Here is a 20,366-nt window from a genome sequence, read left to right on the forward strand (position 1 = left end):
CCCGGGCTCCCCGCTTCCTTCTGGAGGGGAGATGGCGCTTGCCCAACCCAAGGCAAAGTGGAGGAAGAAAGTCTCTTCCCGGCTTCGTCCCCTTCCCAATATTCGATTTTTGAAACCTATGTCTAGGGCGGGTATAGCAGCGAAGAGCTTGGCCGCTCCTTCAAGTGGGTCAGAATCTGGAGACTGCAGGCGAAGCCTCCCCAATGCCCAAAGGGCGAGGCTGATTTTAGTACTATAAAAATCCAAGGCTCCTAGCCCACCCTCCGCTCTCCGTTTTTAATGGCCCGATGCCTGTAAGCCACCCTTTGATGGACTTTGAAACCCTCAAAGGGGGCGAGGGAGCAATATTTCCAATCAATCAACAGCCCACCTGAAAAGGAGGGGGGGAATAATCTGCCTCCCTCCCGCGATGGGAGAACTGGCAAAGGTTCCTTCTGCTTTAACTGAATTAGATTATAAAGGGGGGGGGGGATGTTGTCCCTCGCAGAAGGTGGCCTTCCTCCTCTCGCTAAAACAAAGCCACGAGGTTCCAGATTGTCTGGATAGCCAACACTGCGATCCTAGAATATATGTAAGTGGCACAAGGTGTTCCCACAATTGCAGAGGAGTGTCCCGGCTGGAGAGTGACAGACGCAAGTCCCGCGAGCCTCAGGAAACAAATCAAGAGTCAATAAGAACCAGGGAAGCAGGGCGAGGAGTCTCCCTTAGGTGTAAAGAGAGGATTAGAATAAAAGCCTTTACAAGAATGAAGGCTATGAATGAGGTGGGGCGAAACCCAAGGAAATGCTGATGGGCGACCCTGCCTAAGAACCTGAGCCTGGCCCCCTCAGGGCTGGATGACCCTCAGGTGTTCTGTGTGGGAGCTGTTTTGGAAGACACTAAAATGCGTACATTAAATGCACTAGCACTGAGCTACAGCCCATGTCCAATTGGAGGATATAAATATAAATTCTGTAATTATAAATGAATGGATCTCCTTGTGCTTCCTCTTGGGTCGCAGAGCAGCTCACTTTCTGGTCAGTCATGTCTCCTGTCAATTGGGGACCTGCCATTTTGGATTTTACACCTCTGTGTATCAGAATGCCAATTCCAGCAGGAACAATTTGCAGCAAGGAAATAAAAAGGTAAAGGGACCCCTGACCATTAGGTCCAGTCGTGGCCGACTCTGGGGTTGCGGCGCTCATCTCGCTTTATTGGCTGAGGGAGCCGGCGTACAGCTTCCGGGTCATGTGGCCGCCATGACTAAGCCGCTTCTGGCGAACCAGAGCAGCGCATGGAAACGCCGTTTACCTACCCGCCTATTTACCTATTTATCTACTTGCACTTGACATGCTTTCAAACTGCTAGGTTGACAGAAGCAAGGACAGAGCAACGGGAGCTCACCCTGTCGCGGGGATTCGAACCACTGACCTTCTGATCGGCAAGTCCTAGGCCCTGTGGTTTAAGCCACAGCACCACCTGTGTCCCAGCAAGGAAATAGTGAGCAAATAAAGGATTCTGCTCCCCCCCTATGCCTCTGCTCCCGACATCACCACCACTCCACGAAATGCAGCTTTCCTGATCTGGAGGGGTCTGTTGGGTGCCTGAGTCATATTTGCTGTCTGAAATAAAGCTTGTCTTCTGGTTCTTATAGCCTGCATTTTGCAAGGCCATTTGTGTTCATTCTTAATCAGATGCACAGGGACATAAACATGAAACAGTTTATTATTCTACCCAAATATCAGTAAGACGGGCCAAAAATAAGTTATAAATGGTGTCAAATGAGAACAATAATCAAACAAATCTCAAGGTGGCATGAATGCAACCAGTGGCGTAGCGTGGGGGGTGCAGGGGGGGGGCCGGCCGCAACATCTGGGGGTTAGGGTTAGGGGGCGCAAATCCACGGGTTAGGGGGTGCAAATTACTTGCCTTGCCCCGGGTGCTGACAACCCACGCTACGCCACTGTCTGGACACGTTCCAGTTTGTCAGTGTCCTTCTTAAACTGTGGTGCCCAGAACTGGACACAGTACTCCAGGTGAGGTCTGACCAGAGCAGAATACAGTGGCACTATTACTTCCCTTGATCTAGATGCTATACTCCTATTGATGCAGCCCAGAATTGCATTGGCTTTTTTAGAACAGGATTAGGCCAGCATCCTGTTCTCACAGTGGTCAACCAGATGCCTGTGGGGAAAACTTTATTGTACAAATAACTCCATATTAGCAGAAACTGAATGATATTTGTAAAGAAAAAGATCAAAGGAATGTATACAAAGCAGAAAGAAATGATATTATACAATGTAAACCTGTGTAAAAAAGAATGTTATATCAAACAGTATAATGAGAAGGATGGGAAGGAATGTGCTGATGAGTGCTATTACTAGGTAAATAACTTTGTCTCCTTTTTTAAAAAATTGATTTCTTTGTTTCTTATCTTTGTTACTTCTTTATTTCTATATTTCTTTATAAATTTTCTATTTTACATAATTTCTCTCTCTCTCTTTTTTTTTACCTGTTAAGAGATAATACATAATGTTTGTATAGACATGCAAATCTTTTAATCAATAAAGAATTGATAGTTGGGGGGGGGGGGAAGTGTAAGAACAGCTTTCTGGATCAGGCCAGCATCCTGTTCTCACAGTGGTCAACCAGATGCCACAAGCAGGATTCAAGCACAAAGGCACTTTCCCCAGCTGTGGCTTCCAGAAACTTGTATTCAGAAGCTTTACTGCCTCCAACTGTAGAGGCCAAGCATAGCCAGCATGGCTAGGAGCCATTGATAACCTTTTCCTCCATGAATTTGTTTAATCCTCTTTTAAAGCCGTCTAGGTTGGTGGCCATCCCCACCTCCTGTGGAAGAGAATCCTATAGGGCACCTGTCACTGAAGGTTACCCACACAGGATGTGGATGGGACAGGGGCAGAGGAAGGAAATGCCGGCAGTTAAAAGTTCAGCTATGAATGAACACTGTCGTTTTCATTATGCACAAACAACCAAAGGAAAATAAAAACATTTCACAACATATTTAATCCTTGAATAATGATACAGTTAGCGATGCCTTCTGTTGCAAAAGGGTTTTGATGCCGTGCCAGAGAAGTCAAATTCCAGAGGTATCCTATCTTGTTGCACGCCTCCCCAGTCTCTGAGTGGTGCGAGATTCTAGGGGTTCCAGGCCCAGGGTTCAGTTTTTTTGGAATGATGGACAGCGGAGACTGTAGTGTCTTTATGATATATAGTTTATTTACACATATATACAACATGAGTCTATGATGGAAGAGTTCACAACATTAACATTCCAAGAGGGTCTTGCATCTCCCATAGTCACAGCCTTGGATTCCAACAGAAATCAGGCATGGCTCTGCCTCCCAGCTGCCCAGCCTGTGGCCTGCCAGCTTCTAGCTTCTAGCTCACTTAACTCAACTCTCCGCTCTGGCTTTCTACTACCAATGAGTTGAGGGATGGCACACATTTGATGTCTGGCATAGAGCCACTTTCTTTGTTACTTCAGTGACCTTTACCAGGCACGTCCAACAGGTAGATCGTGATCTACTAGTAGATCACTGGCTCCCCCCAAAGAAGGTCAACAAGCTTGGTTCTCCTAAAAAAATAAATCAACATTTTCCCCCTGCACCCCTAAAAAAGCTCAACAACTTTGACCTGAACCCCCTAAAAGGGGGTAGGTCACTGCCAGTCTTTAACTCTGTGAGTAGATCACAGTCTCTTGGGAGTTGGCCACCCCTGATTAGAGGGTCTTTATCTTACCAGGAAGCTGGTCTGGCTATATTAGGAATTGAATCTGTGCTGGATCCAGGAATTAGAAGGCAGCTCAGGCATACAGTCTATGCTGCTCCAAACTCATAACACTATTGCTTGTTTGTTTTTTTATTTTCTTATAAAATCCATATATTCCTTGATTGGGGGAAAAAACCCCTCAAAGCAGTTTTCAAAATGATAAAACATTAAAACTGAGAAAATATCACAACAATACTTAGAAAGTTAAAATACTATATACTGTACTGAAATGCATTGTCACAGAAGCCTTATAGGACACACTAGTCGGGAAGCTGGACAAAAACTTTATTGCTGCTCTAAAAGGAGGACGGCAGAGAAACTCTGGAGTCCACCAAGATACAAGTCCAGTGTCACCTAGTGACTAAGCTAAATAAGGATGTTATCCACACAGCAACTTGTTGCCTCCTATATCTTTGCCAAAACAAACATAAGGCTTTAATCAGTGCTGAAAGTGGAGGTGGAAGAAATGCACTTCTTTCAGCCTATAGCTCCTCTTTGAATTCTCCCACTTTTACAGAGGCTGTGGTGAACTTCCTATGAATTTACGAGGCCATTCCACCACCTCTGGGTGAGCATGCCTGAAAGAAAAAGGAAACACATTGACTTTGTTTTTCTTGAGCTACTCCAGACGCTATAATATGTTCCCAGGAGCTTTTAATTCATTCATTAATTCTCTTAGTCATCTTTCTAAAAAAATAATCCAAAAAATCCAAGGTGACTTACAGAAATCTATATATCTATATATCTATATATCTATATATCTATATATCTATATCTATATATAATATTTTAAAACCAAACAATTAAAGCAATGAATTCAAATAATACTAAAAGCATGCATCCCATAAAACTGAACAAAATCAGAACCAGTTGAAAAAACAATCCCCACCCTGAAAATTAATGAAAACAGCCTATCAAGTGGCACCAATTATCATTATCTATTTAATTTGTATACCTCCCCCTCATTAGTAGATCTCAGGCAGTTCACAACATAAAAATACAAGATAAAAAACACATAATACGTAATCAAAACAAGAACAAAAACAAATCAATAATTCCCCTACCCACAACACATTTTAAAGGGTATCAGATGTTAACCAGCCAAATGCCTGGATGAAGAGGAACATTTTCACCTGGCTCCTAAAAGTGTATAATACTTTTGAACCTCCCTGGGGATAGCATTCCACAACCAGAGAGCCGCTGCTGAAAAGGGCCGTTCTCATGTTGCCACCCTCCAGACCACTCGTGGAGGATCTGGGTAGGTTCCTCTGAAGAGAGGTGGTGCTTGAGGCATTGTAGTCCTTAACCATTTAAGGCTTCACAGGTCAAAACCAGCCCCTGTGAGCAGAAAGAAAAGAAAGAAAAGTTTTAATGTGGCACTAGCCAGGCTTCACTGGGGAGAGTGTTGTACAGACAGGGGAGGCCACAATGAAAGAGGCTCTTTCCCATATCCAAACCTCCTTTGGAGGTGGAACCCAGAAGAGGGCCTCCCATGTACAACTTGTAGGTTTGTATGACAGAGTTCATATTTTCCTTTTTTCCTTCTGGAAAAAAGCTGTTAGCTCAAAGACCTCTGGTCTCCAAGGCTAAGCAGCCAGCCTGAGGGAGATTGCCAATGAATTTGGCATCCTTCACACTTCACAATCATGAAATGGAGTTCAACTTTCCTATCTAGGAGTTATTGGATGTCCAACAGCTAACTCAGCAAACTTCATCTTTTATAAAGTCCTCTTGTTTCCCAAATTACTCACAAAGTCACCTCTCTTTCTCTCTCTCTCTCCCCCTCTGCACACCCCGTTCAAAGAGCAAACACACACAAAATCCACGCAGCGACTGATTCCAACAGACCATATGCTGCTACGGCTGCTGGCCCAGTCCTGAGGGATGAATTTTTCCCCTTCAGCAAGCCTAAAGAAATGTCGTAGAAATTTATATGGTTATTCACAGAGCCAATAAAGCAGAAAACTGGTGTTTCAGCTATTTTTGTTTTGTTTTGCTTTGCAGATGGCCAGTAAAAGACGTAAATCTTTCATCCATTGCTTTGATGGCCTTCCTGGCTGCCTCATTTGCATCAGATAACGGCCAATGTGGTCTTGCAGTCTCTGTCCTTATCTTCCTGCTGCCTGTCAGAAAAGAGGCATGATTAAGAAACTCACTACATGTTGGCTGCATGTTGCTATCAAGCCCACATCAAGTTATCTAGGCAAGTTATGAAGTTTTCTTTGAATGCTTTGGACCAGTGGGTGGCGGGAGGAAGCAATATCAAAGCAAAACAACTCCCTTCCCCTGTTATATCATGCATCACTTCTGTTGACAAACAGCATGCCTTCCTCCCCACATTAGTTGTCTCCTTCTGATATATGTCCTGATTTATTGTCCTGGGCCTCAGACAGCCATAAATCAGCCGGGGAATTTTACAATGGGTCCTCGATTGGCCACCTATTGAAGTGCTTGCAGGTAATAGATCTGGGTTATATTTTAGAAGAATTTGGCATATAACCTCTGTAAGGGTGGGTGAAGGGGCAACTAAATCTTTGCTCTGAGTGTATTTGTAATTATTAAATCACCTGATGAAGGATTAGCTCGCACTATCTCTAATGTCAATAGGGGAGCTTTCCTGAAAAGTTGTATATATACATTATTTTAATAAATAAATATATACAATATGTAACTTTAAAGAAATGCTGGATCAGTGGCCCACTGCCATCACTTTGTTTTAAGAGCAGTGTAGCAAACGAATAAAATTTGCTAGTTTCCACTATTGTTTGGGTAGATTTTCATTTACCAAGTGCTTATCCACTTACATCTGCTCAGATAGCTCAGTCAGTAGAGCATGAGACCCTTAATCTCAGGGTTGTGAGTTCAAGCCCCATGTTGGACAAGAGATTTATGCATTGCAGGGAGTTGGACTAGATGACCCTTGTGATTCCTTCCATCTCTACAATTCTATTATTATTATTATTATTATTATTATTATTATTATTATTATTATATGTACCCTCACAAAAACCATGTGAGTTGGTCACCTGGACTGCTAATTTATGGGTTGGATACCATGACGGGCCATTTTCACACAGGATGCTACAATCGCCTTTGAACTGCTTACCCCTGCCCTTCTTCCTGTGGAAGAAAAAGCAAGTGTCTTATGTTGGCAGTACAGTGGTTCCTTGGGTTACACACACTTCGGATTTCAGGTTACAAACTCCGCTAACCAGGAAGTGGTTGCTCCAGGTTAAGAACTTTGCCCCAGGATGAGAACAGAAATCGCGCGCCAGCGGCAGCAGGAGGCCCCACTAGCGAAAGCGTGTCTCAGATTAAGAACTGTTTCAGCTTTAGAACTGACCTGTGGAACAAATTAAGTTCTTAACCTGAGGTACCACTGTAGTTGAGCCCATCACCAGTCTAGTCATAGCATTTTACACTAGCTAGGGGGACAATTCCAGAAGGCGATGCTGTGGGACTATTTTCTGGCCCATGGCATTTTGTCCCTGCGCTATTTCACACCTTCTCTTTAGCTGTTGCATGAATTAAGGTCATCTGAGGATTTGACTCGAGGTGTCATCAGTTGCGTGAAATGAAGTCATTTGAGGATGGGGGTGCGATACAAACCTGATTTTTTTTTAACCTAATCCAGGTGTGGCTCTGATTGTTCTGAACAGATGCTTGGATGATCAGTGTGATAATAAGCATTTAAATCAAAACTCAAGGAGGGGTGGTATTTGGAGATGGCATTTGACCTCTTTTGGATGGGGTTGAACTCTGCAGGTTCATAATGGTGATGATCAGTGGGAGGGGGAATTTAAAGAAAGGATAAACATGGGCAGGGTAACAAAGGGGTTCTGTCTACATCTTCTAACCTGACAGGCATAGCACCTACAGACACATAGTTTAGGATTACACGGGATTAGCCTCTGACTACCAGCTGTTGGGCTTCTCAGAAACATCTGGTTGGCTGCTGTTACGAACCGGATAGTGGAACTCCCTAGGGCTGTAGTCCTATTGAATGCTTTGTTCCTATTTGTCACCCCATAGTTGTTTTCATTTTATGGCTGTCAGCCAGAGCTGTGCTAAGGAAAGGTGGGAGTGAATCCTTTTAAACTCCATGGGACTTAATTCTGAACAGACATGCAAAGGGGATTGCAATGCAAATGTCACCTGGCCAGGTTAATTAGGGTTCTTATGTTCTTAGCCGCCTGCCAACCTAGCAGTTCGAAAGCACCTCCGGGTGCAAGTAGATAAATAGGGACCGCTTACCAGCGGGAAGGTAAACGGCGTTTCCGTGTGCGGCTCTGGCTCGCCAGAGCAGCGATGTCACGCTGGCCACGTGACCCGGAAGTGTCTCCGGACAGCGCTGGCCCCTGGCCTCTTAAGTGAGATGGGCGCACAACCCCAGAGTCTGTCAAGACTGACCCGTACGGGCAGGGGTACCTTTACCTTTACCTTATGTTCTTAGCAGCTCAGAATTCACCATTGTGTGGGAGTGTGTTGCATTGTTACTGCCCAAGGACTTAAAAGTTAAAAAAAAAAAGTGCTCATAAGGTGATTGCTGGGGGATGGGACATTAAGGGAAACAGGGGAGAGTACTCTGTGTCAGAAAGCAAATGGGTGGGGACCCTCCTCCAGCTTTTACATAGTTAGGAGGACCAAGCTAGAGTTTTAGAGTTGAAATTGTATGTAATTTGGCCTAGAAGAAAAGCTGCAGGCTGAAATCCAGAGACCACAATGTTTGATTTCTGTTTGAATCCAAGCTTAGGCTACAGGGGAAACAAGACCCTTTGGGGGTGTTAATGCTGTGAACCCCTCCATTGTAGGCTCAGGTTGTATATCTGTGTCAATAAACCATATATTCTGAAGACACCATGGTCTATGCCATGCCTCATTCCAAAGGAAACACGAGCCTTGGGTAAGCGTCTGGAACCCTGGACAAGAAGACAACTGTAGGGTGGAGGTAGTCATTAGGTATAATTTGCTTATGAAACTTAACAAATGAAACATAAACAAGATGAAATGAGAGTCCCATTCAGAATGCTCATGAGAGTTTTATGATCAGATTAAGTTAGCTGCTTCATTCTCTGATACAACCATTATGGATTGTCTTAATGCTAGTAAATGGTATATTGGAGTCAATAGTCTATGAGTAAATGTTCCTGGTATTAGGTTGTGCGTATGTACATTAAGCTACAGGCAGAAGGAAAAGAAACAGGCAGCTCAGTGTCATGAAACTAGACATACAGTGGAAAGATGTAGGTGTTGCATTAAAAAAGGATCAGCACCTCACGCGTACGGCTAGGTAAATTCACTGGGACAAACGATGATGCAACTTTAACATGTGGTTCACCTTGAGGCAGAGCTTTCCAAACTGTGTGTCGCAGCACATTAGTGTGTCAGCTGCAGCGTGTAGTTGTGTCGCACAAAAGCTGCCTGCACTCCTCCCGGGGCCGGAAAGGGGATAGTTTTAACCTCTGGTTTGCTAGTAAAACTGAATTACTGTGTCGCGAAATGATGCATGTCTAAAAAATGTGTCACTAACATGAAAAGTGTGGAAAGCTCTGCCTTGAGGAAAGCCTGATACAAATTATCCTGAGTTTACATTGTGATCCTTGCCACACAAATAGCATCTTACACACGGAGATTCTGTAGCCATCATTCTCTGCCATGTTGTCAAATGGGAATAGGAAGTTTACCAGAATGGAACAATATCATGACAGGATGAAAGGTGGAGTGAGTGAGACACATGTTGACAGACCCCTTTGGTATATGTAGTGCGTGCAGTCCCCATGTCCCCTATGTGTGATGGTTTCTTCACTGCCTAGTAACACCGAAGCCTATGATAATAGAGACAGAATATGTACAGAACATGCCTGCACAGCAGAGCCACACTATCATCCTAATTCCCACCTTCCAAAAAAAGTGTGTGGATGTCCCATTTGGAACACAGATGCCAAACCATTAGTACGGTAGGAGCTGCCATTTGGAATCAACCAGATTGGCAACAGAGTACAAGGGAACCATTTCTTATATTACCTCTATGTGGAAACATAGGAATGACACCTAAATATATGGATCTCCACGGTAATTGATCTGTATACGGCACTGAGAACCCATGAATTTCACATACAGACCTCTTTATGACCTCTTGCAGAACTCTGGGAATCAAGGAACTTGCAGCAACTCAAGCCCTGTGAGTTCCTGGTGCAGTGAATTTGCAAGAGTGGCCAACTAAAATTTAGCCCTAGAACATTTGTTCCACTGAGTGGATGATTTGAAGAGAAGTGACCACTTTTAAGGAGGAAGAAACATGCACATTTTCCTTAGGAATAAAATAGACCAGACCCAAAGCTGCTTAGGATCTTGACCAGTCTTGTCAATTTGTTGAGTCCACTGACTTGAGTGGAACATGGGGTAGATAGGAAGATAGACCAAATGGGCTAGTGCCCTGATGGAAGGTATTGCACTGGTGTTGCTACACAGAAATAATAATCTATATACTTATTTGCCCTAAAGGACAAATTCAAAAAGTTCACATCATACTAGGAATCGCAGATCTCTTGATGTGACTCAAGTGATCACAGATATTCTGAGGTTAGTTAAAAGAAAAAAGTAGCATCTGTGAAGTCTATCAAATCAGGCCCACAGTGATGGGGGAAGGATTCTGTAACACTTTTCTGCCTGCATGGCTTTACCAATTAAAACAACCTGCTATTTGCTCTGTTTAGGGTATCTCTATGTTTTCTCCTGCAGGGTAAATAGCCACATTGGGGAAGGGCAGCAACCTCAATCAGGAAAATGGCACATATGGAAAGAGTTAATCCCCTTCTTCTAGCAACATGGTCTCAAGCCAATCCCCCCTTTATGCAATTTTGGTGTTTTTTTCCTTCTTCTAAGGTGTAGTATCTGTTTACAGATCTGCCACATCACACCTAGTTTGTCTACAAGCTACATACCACTTTAACACCCCCCTTGGTTCCTTGGAGGTTCACATAAAGAGGCTTCTTGACCACATCCTTATTTACCTTGGGTGGGCTCTTTTCTGAAATCTGTGTAGCTGGTAATTTGGCAGGCCTGGCAAGCATTTACTGGGGAGATCTCTGCTACACCTCCCAAAGAAAGGTGTTTCTGTGCTGGGCGGAATCCACTTCTGCAGAGGAAGCAATTTCTCACAAATTCTCAAGAGAATAGAATAAGACACATTTGAGAATGACAAATGTGTCTTAAGAGCGAGATGCTGTGCTAAAACGTCAATGAAACATTTTTTGGAGTAGATTTAATATCAAAGCAAGTGTGAGGTTGCAAACCCTTCTCTGCAGATTCCCAGCCATATTCTCAAAATGTAGTAGCCAAAATGGAAGGATGCTAGCCTCGCTGCTGAAACTATAAGTAAAATTAAAGAATTTCAGCACTGAAAAATGAGACACTTTCAAAAAAATATTTGCAACGAAAGGTTCACAAACACAGAAAAGGAATCTTCTTGCTTGTGTTCACCACTCCTAACTTCGAGAAAGGCAATAATTCTGTATGTTATTCATATCTGGAAGTAGGGATTGATGAACCTGTCAATTTTCTCATCTTTCCAAGTGTAGGTTCATTCACCACATTTCTGTATTCTTTTGCAAAAATTTTTTCCAAGTCCTCATGAAAATTCATCACCATTTTAATGTATATTTCTCCTAATATACACATTTTTGCAAAGGAATTCCCCATAATATAATGTAATTTTTTTGGTTGAAGAACCCCATCACAAAATTCAGAGACATGCATATTTCAAAGAATATTTGTTTACATTTGGAGGGGAGTGTGAATTTGGTAGGTTTGCATTAAAATGAGAACCAATCTGAATTTCCTCACTATACCTACCTGAGGGCAATAGGTCAATAGAGCTTATCTCTGAATACAGTCATACCTCATGTTTGCTTCATGTTACGTTCTTTCAGGTTACGTCCCACAGCGACCCGGAAGTACCGGAAAGGGTTACTTCTGGCTTTCGCTGCTTGCACATGTGCAGAAGCTAAATGACATCACATGCATGTGCAGAAGCTGCAAATCGCAACCCGCATGTGCACAGATGTGCCGCTGTGGGTTGCACTCTTTTCATGTTGCGAACGGGCCTCCAGAATGGATCCCGTTCGCAACCAGAGGTACCACTGTAGATATGTTTAAGATTGCAGGCAGAGATTGCTTTAAGTACTGAGGAGTAAGGATGCTATAGACACTGTTCAATAGGAGCCACATTCAATACAGTACCTATCATTGCAATGGATTCAAGTGGCAAATTGCCTCTGAATCTGGAGGTTCCATATACAGTCATACCTAGGGATAAATACGCTTCAGGGTAAGTATTTTCGGGTAGCGCTTCGCAGCGACCTGGAAGTAACAGAGCACGTTACTTCTGGGTTTTGCCGCTCGCGCATGTGCAGATGGTCAAAATAACATCACGTGCATGCGCGGAAGCGGCGAAACATGACCCATGCATGCGCATGTGCTGTTGCGTCTTACGTTCTGTTCAGGATGTGAACGGGGCTCTGGAACGGATCCCATTCGCATCCTGAGGTACCACTGTAGCTATTTATATGAGTAGGCATTGACAGACTCTTCTTCTATGAATGTGAATGTATGTAGATTAATTTCAATTAGGGTTTAGGTCAAGTTATGACACAGAAACAGCTTTGATAACCTTTGTTGGGAGTTAGAGAGGGGGAATGAGTCCTTGCTAATTTTCTTCAACCTCTCAGAGGCTTTCTGTTCCATTGACCATGGTATCCTTCTGGAGCAGTTGTCTGAGCTAGGGGTGAGTTCCAGTCCTTCTTGGATGGTCGTTTCCAGAGGGTGATGTTTGAGGAGCGCTTTTCGGCCCTGTGAAGCCTTCAATGCTGAGTTCCTCAAGATCCAATTTTATCCCTTGTTTAACATCTACACATAAATGTAGCCAGGATGGGCAGGAAGGGGAAGCTACCCCCCAATAAATAAAAATCAATAAAAATACATAGCAAATGAAGGTTCACCCTGAAAAAGGCCTGCCCCCCTAACAAAAGGCCTGGCTATGGCCATGCATCTACATATAACTGCTGGGGGGGGGGCGTCTTTCAGAGTTTTGGAGTAGATTGACAGAAATAGGCAGTGGTCATTACTGCATATTGAAGCAATAAATTCCACCATTTGATTATACATTGTATGAAGAATTACTTTCTTTTGTCTGTCCTACACCTACTGATTTCATAAGGTGGTTCTACTAACTTGAGAGGGAAAAAACATACCTTTGTTCATTTTCACTGTACTGGTTCATAATTTTATAAATCACACCCCTCCAGCGTTCTGCAAGAGAGCTGCAAATGCCTTTTCTTTTTCACTCCCAATACTTGACCATTTTGGTTCCCCTTTTTAAGCTTCATGGTATTCCTGGCTCAAAAAACACATTTAATGACTTTCCCATCTGGAAATCCAGTAATCCATATTGACTGCGACCCCTAGTCCCTCATCTGCTGAAAACTTTACTGGATTTTTCACCTTTTCCTTGGAGACTAGAATTTAAGAGGGAAAGAAATTTCCTGCAGTGTGCATTCCTGACCTTACAACAACCCACTGTCCTAACCACAAAACAAACTTCACCACACTGCTTTTTATGTTAACAATGTTTTTTTTGCTTTTTAAAAAGTCAACAGTTATTCTAAATGAAATCCAATAGCTAAAGCTTTATGTAATGGCTTTTGGGATTGCTTGTGCGTAAGGCGCAAACTGCTCCAAGCTGAGTAGTTTGGTCAAAACTTTCCCCTGGCTGGACAGTCAGCACTCCGTGACTGTCTCACTCACTGGCAGAATCCGTCAGTGGGCGTTTCCTGAATTTCTTCCAACATAAAAGTTCTTTGACACCAAGTCGCCACCTAGCTTCTCTGCGCGGAAGCTTTCTGCGCAGAGTGGGCGTCCCAAGGGGAGGTCCTGTGCTCTCCCCGCTGGTCTCGCTGGAACAGTCTCGGAGCCTTTCCTCCGAAGCTTCCTCAGCCCCCTCTTTCTCCCTGGCGTCACGTCTATTTCCTTCCCCAGCAGAAGCTCTCCCTCTCTCCTTGCTGGTTCCCTCTCCAGCGTCATTAGGGAGCCTTACCACCACCCTTGGCTCCGATGGCAGTTCCCTGACACTTTATGTCACAGGAGCCAGCTCCTAAGGACCAAGGTCCCTTTGCACCTACTGATAAAATATTTGAGAGGGCTGGCCCCTGCAAAGTTGATGGCCATTGTCCTTCAAATGTTGTTTGTGTAGTCAAGTTGGCAGCCCTGCTTTATGCACATGTTACAACAAAGAAAAATAAGAGAGGGATTATTGTTACTCTTCAAGCTCCAAGGAAAGAGCTTGGCATTTTCAACATGGTCAATCTCTGAGAAAGAGAGAATGGGGCATAATCAGCAGACATTGTGTCATAGCTTGAGCTCAGCTATGAAAAAAGGCAAAAAGGTGTTAGATGGCAGTAAGCAACTCCCAAGGCCGGTTGCCAGAAACATACAAGGCAAGGAAAAGTTCTTATCTTCTGCTTTTTATTCAATATTTACAGAGAGAGGCTTGGAACACAACTTCTTGGGATAATGGCGTTGTCCTGAGTGACTCTCCACCCCTCTTTTCTCCCACTTCCTCATTCATCATCTTTTCTACGGCTGGTGCTGAGGGCCCTTTGCTTCTGAGCCCTTTGCTCTACTACTTTCAAGGCTTGCCGGGTTCTGGAAGGGGGGTGGTCTGGAATGCTTTCTAAAGACACTGTGTCCATCAGCCATCACCCTCTGTTATTCTAAAGCAGCAATGCTGCAGCAAGCAAAGGCTCTAGCAGTCAAGTCAGCTGCTTGTGGCTGCAAAGCCAGACAGGATGTATGTGACTGTTGCCATGGAAACAAAGGGGCAGTCCATTCTCCTTATTGAGCACAGGATGTGAGCTCAGTGTGTGTCATATGACCTGTACAGGATGTACATGGGTGGAGTTTGGAGTTTCTCTCTGTTTGTTGAAGAGAGCAGACATGTTTTCTCTGTACTGCTAAAGACAGGAATAAAAACATGTAGATTCATTTCTGTCTGTGTCTGATTCCCCTCCCTGGGGATATGCTGGAGAGCAGGGAGGAGGAGAGCAGTTGGTGTGTTTTTCTCACAGCCTGAGGAAAATCGCCGGAACGGACCTCGTGTGTATTTCCTGCCGGGAGTCGCCGGAGGGAGGTCAAGAGAATTCAGCCGGTGCCTGGAGAGATAGGCACATACCTCTGACCGAGCCTGAATTCCGACACCCTCCTGGTGCTGCCTCTGAGCTGTGACCTCCCTCAAAGCTCTGCTGTAATTCTGAACTGTTTTGTTTTTCTCTGGAAGGGTCAGGCTGGGGAGGCAGTCTCCACCATTCCTCCTCTGCCCAGTCCCTGACAAAAGACCAACATACACCAAAAGGAAATAGGAACCTAGAATACCAAATGAAAAGGAGAAAAAAGAGAGAGATTATTTCCTTTAGAAACCTTACACCAAGTCAGACCATTGGTCGATCTAGCTCATTGTTTTTCACAACAAGAGGCAGCAGCTCCCCAGAGTTTTGGACAAGGAATCCTTCCCAGCCCCACTCAGAGATGCCATAGTTTGAACCTGGGACATTTTGTATGCAAAGCAAATACTCTACCACTAAGCTATGCTCTTTGCTGTGCAGTAGAACCTCTACTTATGACCACCTCTACTTGGGCACGATCCAAGTCGCAAGTGCGGCAAACCTGGAAGTAAATACTGGGTTTGCCACAATTCACGCACATGCAGAAGCGGCTTCTGCCATTTGCGTACATGCAGAAGTGGCTGCCACCATCTGCACATGCACAGAAATGGCTGCTGCCATCTGCACATGCGCACAATGGCTCTTCTACCAGTGACCCGTTTCGCCTAAAGGACCGGTGGCCGGAATGGATTATGGTAGTAAGTAGAGGTTCCACTGTACTGTACAGATTCTTTTCAGGATGTTTCGTTCATAAAGGCTCTAAAATTACTATACAATGTAGCCTAATTTGTTGCAGCAACATGGTAACAGAAAATTCAGACATATTAGATTAAGCTGCAATGTCTGAATTCTTGCACAAGCTGCAACCGCAGCCAATGATGGCAGTGCGGTGCATGCACACAGAAAAAAACCATCAGTGGTTCTTTAGGAATGGTCTTCTATCCATGATTAGCACACATTCTCCCTCAAGGTGCTGGTTTTAGGTTTCTTTTCATCTAGCAGAATTGGATGTCGCAAATGCGATTCTTCCACCAGATATTGCTACTGGTTATTTATCAGGCAAGCACAGCTGTGCCTGTTGCACATACATTCAGTCTTTTAGGGTCAGGTGAACAGTTTGTATATGAATTTTAACTGTGAGGAAGTGAGCATGTTTAGTACAACCTGAGACAGTCAAACTTTTTCTGCAACTTTCTAATTAATGGGTTGAAGAGAGATGGGAAATATGCTAACAAAGAAATGGGGAAAAAAGGCAAATGGTGGTATTTTCTGTTAGGAAAAATATCATTGGGTACAACAACAGCAATTTCCACACTGATCCTGTCAATTCCTGAGCCAAGCTTCCTATCATACCTTGAGTAGACTTCTTTAAATTTATTTAAATTTATTTAATTTCTATACTACCCTATACCCAAAGGTCTCATCCATATGACTTGAGTAAGTTGTGACTAAGTCCCATTGGTTTCACTCAAAGCATGACAAAGATTCAATCCTATTTCTGTAAATGTGATGAACAGGGTTGTACTCATCTAAGTTGTACTCAGAGTAGACTCAATGAAATTAATGGGCCTAATTTAGTCATGTTCTAAGTAAAACATAGTTGGCTATCACCCACAGTGTTACATTAACCACAGTTATCAAATTCTTAATTGTAGCTGCTTCCTATACCTGTAGAAGTCAATAGATGCATGAAACTGAGGGCATGGAATTCCAAAGTAAACAATATTCTTAGCAGCACTTGTGGAAAATGGTGCTGGAAGGACCAGTTTATGCAATGAGTAAAGGTACAAAATAATGAATCACAAGTGTATTGTTTCATGGCTTCACCAGCTTTGTTAGCTCAAAATTCACCAGGTTGGCTGCCATCACAGGATCACTAAGCCAAATCTTATTTTATGTAAGGCCTATGAATGGGCTGGATTCTGCCACACTCACCACCCTAAAAATGTACCTAGCCTTTACTTTGCAGCATGGATTTCACTAATGAAAAAGGGTAGAACTGAACAGCTTGGTGGCTACCATTTTTGTTTTTGTTTCTTACAAAAAAAAGAAGAAAAGAAGAAGAAAAGAAAAAAGAAAAAAGGCAAAAGAAAAAAATACAATATATAAACAATGCACAACACAACATTGACACATTAAACTAAACATAAAAAAATTAAAAAAAATACATCATACCGTTTCAGTGCCCTATCTTTCATTCCCTCGTTCATCGACCTCCTCTCACCTCCCTTTTGGTATTCCACTTCTATTAATTATTTCAGCAATTCCTTTCCCTCTTTCTCTATTTTCTGTCATATAATTATCTTAACTTATTTTAACCTTATCTTCCATTAATACCATAATACTTATTTATACTTAACTCCTTATAATATTTCTACTAAAGCCATATAATTTCATTCCAACATTTTTCTAACACTCATTAATTTTACAATATTTCTATAAATAAACTTTAAACTTTTTCCAATCTTCTTCCACCGTCTCTTCTCCCTGGTCTCTGATTCTGCCAGTCCTTTCCGTCTATTCCATATGGTCCATCAACCTGGTGATCTTCTGTCCGAGGCTCTTAACTCTTTTCCAAGTCCCTTCTGCAGATCTTCTTCATATTTATACATGCACTTTACTTTGTCTTCTGCTGATCTTGTTCTTAATTTCCTTCCTTTGATGCCGAGGAGTAGATCTCGGGGAGGCTCCAACCTAGCAATGTTTTTATTCCTTCTCAACAGGTTAGCCAAATCTCCGTAGTTAGCACTAAAGTCCAAAAGATGTTTCAGGACGTGTTTCAAAATCCCTCCAAAACTGAAAGTCCCCACAACTCCAATCTCCTCCTGGCCCAAGTCCAAATCCCAAAGGTCAGTACATCCCTGCGTGAGAGAATCTATCCAACTTTCCTTCTCAAATCCAAGCAAGGCTCCAATCCTCAAAATCTGACTTTCTCTAAATTCAGTCATAGAAGGCAACAACTTATATTCATCAAATTGCCTCTGTAAGACTGGAACTCTCTCCACTTGTATTACTTTAGGTTCAACAACAACTTTCTCCCTTGCCTTCTCAACAATTTGCCATGTCAAAGTAGATTCCTGAAACGATTTCTGAATAGTTTCTGTATAGATGTTCACTTTTTGTCCCAAATCAGTCACTTTTTGTCCCAAATTGTCCATTTTGATAGCCATCACATCCGTCTTCTTATGAAGCTGTTCCAATGAAGCACTTATCTTGCATAATGCAATCACTAAGGCTTCTTCTGTCGACATTCTTACCAATCCAAGGTCAATCCCTGGTTCTCACAGTTTTTTATCTCTGCAGCTGGTAATTCCCCCAGCTCCACTCCTGTAACAGTTTCAAAGGCTCCCTCTAGAGGGAAACAATTTCTATTTGTATCAATCCTTTTAAACACAGTTCAAGCAACAAAATTAGTTTCAATTTTCAGTTACTTTTACTCCTTTTTAAACGCAGAAGGAAACAATGGAAACAATATATTTCTCTTATTTCTTACTAGCAGCCCGTTTCTAGGTTCAAAGCGGTGGTAATTTATCTTTCTTCGCTCTCTCTCCTGCAGGCTTACGCGATCCAAAATTTCCCCCCTCTTCTTCTGCTTCCAAGGGGGGGTTTAATGATTTTAACCAATGGAAGTTTAATCCTTTACAGAAGACTTTCCACGACTTTAGCTTGCAGCCTCTTTGCTTCAGTCTATTTACAAAAGGGGAAGGCAGACTTCCTGTTTTAAACCTCCCCATTTCGGTGCCAAATTAAGACGTTTAGAAATCCAATTTTCCATTCTACTCACGGGTAGTTTTAAGATCAAATTGTCCACAGGAAAAAGCCAGCAGTCTCCAGCAACAGCTATGCGGCTTCACTCTGTGAAAGAAGCAGTCAATTCGAAGCACCGCGCCACTCACCCCACGTCGCTCCAGATCCCCGAAACCGGGTTTCCCCGCGAGTAGGGGAGGTGCAAAAGGTGCCAGCCAAATCCCAGGTTCACAGGCTTCTCCCGCCTGTGATTTTTGGTGGGTCCCCGCCTTCGCCGTGGCGACCAAACCCTAATTTCCACGAAGCAAATTCCTCCAGATCAGAGGAATTCAGCCATTGCTGGAGGCGCCAACCCAGAACTGAACAGCTTGGTGGCTACCATTTTGAATATGGTTGGGTATGAACAGCAACCCCACTAAAGAGGGTGTCAGTTTTATTTATTTATATCACACACAGGATTTCTGCCCCTTCTTTTCAGACTGCCTAGGGAGTTTCCACACCTTATTTTAGCCATTTCTATAATTAGCATGATAGTGATGCTGAATGCTTAACTGCAGTTTTAATTTTCTTTTTGTGTGTGCACAGTATTTTTTCTATCTCTCCCCTTCTTTAGTACTGTAAATGGTTTTGGTTCCTTTGTAGTAAGGTGGTGTAAAACACATAAAGTAAAAATGTGTCCAAAACTTGTTGCTAGTCTTGGGTGAGAATAGCCAATGAATTGCATGTTTTCGGGTTTTGGTTTTTTCCCCTTTTCTATTTCTATGCTGCTTTTTATTCAAATAAATCCCAAAGCGGCTTACAAAAAGAAAGATAAAAATAACATAACAGAACATCACGAATACAGCATAAATCATATAGAAGACTTAACCACCACAGCTACACACAAAGAAACATATTATAGGATTCACAAAGTGTTTTAATAGATGTTCATTTAATTTTTCCATACAGAGAAAGTACAAAGCGAAAAGGTATGTTCAACAGAACAACATACTGAACTGCAGGTACAGCAACCATCTACGGAAGCCACCCTACGGATCACCCAAGCTGAGCAGAGCAAATACTCCCCCACCCCTTTGCACAAGTCTGAAACTAAAAGCTGGTCTTGCTCAACCTCATGTATCAGACTGCTAGAAAACTTAGCTGCAGCTCAGACCAGGGCCGGATTTAGGTTTGATGAGGCCCTAAGCTACTGAAGGTAAGGGGCCCTTTATATGTCCAGCTGTCCTTTGTCAACAACAAATTGTCCCTGTTTTTTGTGTTGAATACAGTGGTACCTCGGGTTAAGTACTTAATTTGTTCCAGAGGTCCGTTCTTAACCTGAAACTGTTCTTAACCTGAAGCACCACTTTAGCTAATGGGGCCTCCTTCTCCTGCTGCTGCTGCTAAGCTGCCGGAGCACGATTTCTGTTCTCACCTTGAAGCAAAGTTCTTAACCCGAGGTACTATTTCTGGGTTAGTGGAGTCTGTAACCTGAAGCGTCTGTAACCTGAAGTGTATGTAACCCGAGCTACCACTGTATATGCTATATGGTAATTTATGGACCTAATAGGTATCTAAAGCCATTTGCACATGCTGCCATACAACCAGTCCATGCAGAATGTAGGCACCCTATACAGTATATAGAAATGAGCA

Source organism: Podarcis cretensis (assembly GCF_951804945.1).
Source record: "Podarcis cretensis genome assembly, chromosome: 4".
Classification (NCBI taxonomy): domain Eukaryota; kingdom Metazoa; phylum Chordata; class Lepidosauria; order Squamata; family Lacertidae; genus Podarcis; species Podarcis cretensis.